Source organism: Castor canadensis, chromosome X (genome assembly GCF_047511655.1).
Source record: "Castor canadensis chromosome X, mCasCan1.hap1v2, whole genome shotgun sequence".
NCBI lineage: Eukaryota > Metazoa > Chordata > Mammalia > Rodentia > Castoridae > Castor > Castor canadensis.
Genome location: NC_133405.1, coordinates 30,985,888 through 30,991,887, shown reverse-complemented (window position 1 = coordinate 30,991,887; position 6,000 = coordinate 30,985,888).

Here is a 6,000-nt window from a genome sequence, read left to right as displayed (position 1 = left end):
TCCTATTTCATCCTCAATATTAAGTGCTGGGAACAGAACAGAGGACTATATAGATGTTATGCCAGCAGAATTCACAGGAGTGATGAGATTTAGATGAAAGTGTGGAAGGCACTGAAAACTACCCCAAAGAGTTTATTCTTTGTTCTTCAGGTCCTCTCTACTCAAAAGTATAGACACTCATGGGTGTGTCTTTGAAGTTTGCTAGAAATGTAGAATTTCTTGCTCACCCTAACCCTAGATTTACTGAGTCACAATTTGCATTTTACACAAGATTCCCTAGGTGAGCTGGGCACTGGTGGCTCATTGCCTATAACCATAGCTACTTGGGGGGCTGAGATCAGGAGGACTGTGGTGAGAAGCCAGCCTGGGCAAATAGTTTGTGAGACTCCCATCTCCAAAATAATCAGAACAAAATGGACTGGAGGTATGGCTCAAGAAGTACAGTGTCTGCTTTGCAAGTGCAAAGCCTTGAGTTCAAACCCCAGTCCCACAAAAAAAATTACATATATATATGAGTTAGAATGAGATAGTAAAGAAGGGAATACTTAAGTAAGTAAACTTAAAAGTAAGGTAGTAATCTAATCAGTATTGCATTGGATGAAAAAGAAACTGCGCATGGGATTACTGCAGCTCAGATGGGAAGTGGGAGGAGTTGTATGTAGATATACCTTCATTAACTCATATTGGAAATATTGCTTGCTATTCAAAATAAAAAATTGAGCAATCCAGTGATATGGTATTTAAGATGTCTTAAAAGGTGCCAGTTGTCAGGCACCGGTGGCTCATGCCTGTAATCCTAGCTACTCAGGAGGCAGAGATCAGGAGGATCAGGGTTCGAAACCAGACCAGGCAAATAGTTCATGAGACCCTATCTCAAAAAAAAAATCCATCACAAAAAAAGGACTGGTGGAGTGGCTCAAGGTGTAGGCCCTGAGTTCAAGCTCCAGTACTGGCAAAAAAAAGTGCCAGTTATTTGTTTTAGACAAGGCTTATTGGCATGTCTATTTCCTGTTGACGCCACAAGTCCAAAGTCTACTCCTGAGTATTGCAATATCAGGCTCTTAATCATATAAATTCATACAAGGGCGATGATATGGATCCTGGAAATTAAGTCATATGTCCAAGTTCACAAGAAGCTTATTTGTAAAGCAGAAATTTAATGTATTAATTTTCAGTGGAGTAATTACCTTTCACCAGCTGGACATTTTTATTTTATTACCAGTATGAATTTTTTTTTGTTTTGAGACAGGGTCTCAATATGTTGCCTAGGCTGGTCTCAAATTCCTGGGTTCAGGTGATCCTCTTTTTTTGTTGTTGTTGGTACTGGAGTTTAAACTCAGGTGTAGACCTTGAACCACTCCCCAGCCCTTTTTTGTGATGAATTTTTTTCAAGATAGGCTCTCAATAACTATTTGCCCAGAATGGCTTTGAACCGTGATCCTCCTAATCTCTGCCTCCTGAGTAGCTAGGATTACAGAAGTCAGCCACTGGAGCCAGGCTCAGGGGATCTTCTTGTCTCAACCTCCCAAGTAGCTGGGACTATCTGTGCACAGCTGAATTTTTTTTACAGTCCAGAGGTCTTTTTTTTTTTTTATTTAACATCCATTATGCCATGAACTCGTAGGAGATAGGTTTGAACAGTTTATGCTCTTTCCATTGGTTCTCACAAAGTGTGCTTTTCTAGGTGGAGCAGGCTGATGCTTCAGTTGAACACGGGATCCTTTCTCTTTGGTTTCCATCTTTTCCTAATCATTTTTCTTTTTTCTTTTTACCCCTGATCATTTTTCTTCAGGAGTTTCAGGGAGCTATCTTGGCTTTTAAGAGTGCTTAGCAGGTTCAGTATGCCCATTAATTCTCATCTGGGTTGCTTTTTGTTTTTGGCTACAACAATAAAGCTACTAACATTTATGTACATGTTTCTGTGTAAACATAAGTTTTCATTTTTCTAGGATAAAAAACTCAGCAATAAGCTTGCTGGGTCATATATTAAGTATATATTTAACTTCATAAGGAAGTGCTAAACTGTTTTCCAAAGTAACCAGTATAATATCGCAAAAACTTTTAGAAGTAATACATGCTCACTGTAAAAAAATTAAAATAAGACAGCAATGTATAAAGTGAAAAGTAAAATCTCAAGCCATGGAACCACGTACTGACTTCTTCCTGAAAGGTAACTGTTGTTAGGTTTCCTGTATTCTTCAAGAATGTTTTATGTATGTATAAGCAAATTAGTACATATAAATACAAATATTTAAAATGGGATCACACTATACAAGCTATTTACAACTTGATTTTTCACATATTAAGATATATTTGCATATCACTAGATAAATATATGCGCACGTATATGTTTTTACTTTTTTTTTTTCAATGCTGGGGATCAAACCTAGGTTCTTGCTCATGCTAGGCAAGTGTTCTACCACTGAGTTAAACTACCAGCATACATTTTTTTTTGATACAGGATCTTGGTATGTATCCCAGGCTGGCCTGGAAGTTTCTAGGTAGCTGGGGCTGGCCTTGAACTCATGACCCTCCTGCTTTAGCCTCCTGAATGCTGAAATTACAGGCATGCACCACCTCACCTAGCTCCTGCATTTGTTTTAATGGTGGGCATAAGACTCAACTATATGGATGTATCATAATTTCTTCAACCACTCCCCTAATGATTGCCATTTTTTTATCAGTTTTTATTACAAGGCTATAATGAAAATCTTTTTATATATTTGTGTAATTCATATGAGCATATGTGTATGTTAGAATCCTAGGAATGAAACTATTAGCTCAATTTTACATTTTACTGTTCTAAGATTCTTTCAAAAGTTTCTCCAGTTCTTTAAAAATTTTTTTCTTCAGTTTTTTTTTAAAAACAATTTACACTCCCTCCAATGGTATATGAGAATTCTTAGTTCTTCATCAACACTGAGTATTGTCAAAAATACAAATCTCTGCCAAGTTGGCAGGAGAAGTGGCATTTAATTTGCATTTGTTATTGGCAAATGAAGTTGAGCACTGTTTTATATATTTATTAGCCATCTGTATTTCTTCCTCAGTAAGTTGACTGTTTATATCCTTTGTCCATTTTGTACAGAAATTTAAATTTCTCTCTTACTAGCTTAAGAGTTCTTTGTATATTACAAATTGGCCTTTTTCATTCATGTAGCACATTATCACAATTTATCTTTTGACGTTATTATGTTTTAATGTACATAATTTTTGGAAAACTTAATTTATAATGAAAATTTTGCTCTATTTGATAGTCAAAGGAAATATTTTATTCAGCCTATGATAAACCTGGAGGATATATCTCTTATACTGTGAACAGAATATTTTGGAATAAAAAAGTGTCTTTCCTGTTACATGTATCAAATGTTTGCTTTTTTTTTTTTTTTTTTTTGGTAGCACTGGGGGTCTCAAGCTTGCTAGGCAGGCGCTGTTACTTCTTGAGCCACTCTGACAGCCGTTCTTTTGTGATGGGTTTTTTGAGAAAGGGTCTTAGAAAGCTATTTGCCCCAGGGGCACAAGCCATGGGGCGTCCAGCTTGCAAGTTCTAACTATTCAACTTCCTTATTTCAGGTTTTTTTTTTTTTTTTTTTTTTTTTGCAGTACTGGGGTTTGAACTAAGGGCCTATACCTTGAACCACTCCACTGGCCCTTTTTTGTGATGGGTATTTTCATGAACTATTTGCCCAGGCTGGCTTTGAACTGCAATTCCCCTGATCTCCGCCTCCAGGGTAGCTAGGATTACAGCAGTGAGCCACTGGCGCCTCGCTCAGTATTTTCTTACAAGGCACCCAAATGTCTGCCTTACAATATTATCTCAACATAGATATCTTACAAATAATTAAGATTAAGGTTCCTTGACATCAGTAACATATTTCTTTTAATCGCATTTACTTTTTACTTTGCTCTTAAAATCGAAGGCTGCTCTTTTGGTATTTTAGTACTGTATGAAATAAACTCCACCTCTTAGGATAGGACAGGGGAACATAGCATTGTGAAGTGCACTTATGGAAAGCTGGATAAATCTTTTGAAAGAGCTGTAGCAAAAAGCAAAGAGGGACCACTGTGTTACATTTTTAACTGTCAGTATAAATTTGCTACAATATTAATTTGTGACGTTATACCCTTGGTTATTAAGATTCAGTGGTATTTTTCACAAAATGGAAGCAAGTTTACTAAACAGGAACTTATTTTTGTTTAAAGTATATAAAATTGTTTTAAAGTCTCAGTTGCTACATAATCAACTGAGAACATACATTTATAAAACTAACAAAAACTGTACCAGATACTACATATGTGACAGTTGGAGCAGAAAATCGGTAGGTTTTAGCAACCTCTAAAGCAGGAAATATCAATTGATAGTAAATTGGCACCGCTGGACTAAATTAATGTAAAAAGATTGGGTACACAGTCCAATTTTTCTATTACTTCAAGTGGAATTTTGCGTTAACTTATATAACTGTAAAATTTCCACTACTTCCTATTGAATGTTCCAGCTGCTTCATTCTGTAACTTGAATCTATTAAAAATTGTGTAACATTCTATCAAAGATCTATAAAAGAAATGGAAATTTATTTTGAATAATATTCCACTCCCCAAGCTTTACAGGTAAATAAAAATGTCCCGGACTTTATTTCTTGCTAATGATACTTAGATGTTTCTGTTTGACTTTTATTGTTCAGTTCATCAAATATACCATAATTCTTTTTTTTAAGTTGCAAGAAAAAAAACCGCAATAAACAAAGGACGAGAGAGAACGCGATACAGACGTGGAAGGAATATAATGTAAAGACTGAAAATAATCATTACATTGCATGAAGAATGCTTTAGATTCGATATTGGGTGAAATGTCCACAACTTACACGGAACTCGCACTGTTTCTCATTTGTCTTTTTATTAAATACATTTTATTCTGTTTCTTCTAATTGAAACATAATATTAAAGAAACATTTTACCCAAACTGTAAAAAAAAGAAACACACCAAGTTTTCAATCAAATTCTATTTCATCAGTCTAGGAACTTGTGTAACAGCAATGGAGACAGTGTAATAGGTCACTTCTTCCTGTCCTAGGAAACGCGGGGCTTGGCCCTCCCCGAGTTTTTCTGCCTTGCACAGGACCTTGGTACTCAAAGGTCCAGCATGTTGGATTCGAAGTAAACAACCACAAACAAGGGTGATAAAGACTCAAGTTAACATGATTTGAAGCAGCAGAAGGGGGTCCTTTCATACTTCAAACTAATTGGGGGAGGGTTGGAAGGCAGGATAAAAAGGAACCTAAATTCCTAGCAATGTCGCGAGGCCGCCCCCGCTCACGTTTCCAGCAGGCAGTGGATGTAGTGGTGAGGTGGGGAAGACCGGGAAGGTCCCCCACTACTCCTTTCCCCCATGTTTCCACTTCCCTCCACCTTGTTTCAGTCCCGTCTCCTCTTCCGTCTCCAGAGTGCTGAATAAATTGGTGGAGCGCCCGGCCTAGCCTAGTAGCCTAGTTCCCCAAGTCTCCTAGACCCTGGAGATAGAGACCACGTTTTCTCTGAACAAGAATAGTGGGTTACAAAGAAAAAGACCCCCCCCACCCCAGGGCTACGTCTTCCTGGTAAGCTTCCTTTTTCTCCATACCCGAAGCAAAAAGCAAACAAAACAAAAATCAACACAAAATCCAGCACCGTTAAATCACTTTAGGATTAGGTGTCAGAGTTAGGAGACTTGGGTTATTTGGTAGTAAGGGGAGGGGTCTAGAGTGAAGCGAGGGTCCGGAACTAGGGCCTCAGGCCCCCTTGTTGCTGGGGCGTGTCAAGAGGAGGGGACTTCGAAGGGTGATGCCCTACTGGGCTGCCACCTTGGGGCTGCGCGCGGGGCTGAGGAGCCTAGGGAACAAGTCTCCGAGCTAGCCCAGCCTCTCAATTCCCACGGCCCGGGACTTCGCAAGACATTCCTGCTGCTGTTCCCGCGACACCCTCCCCTACACCCGCAGGGAAGACCGAGGAACCGTGGCCCCATCG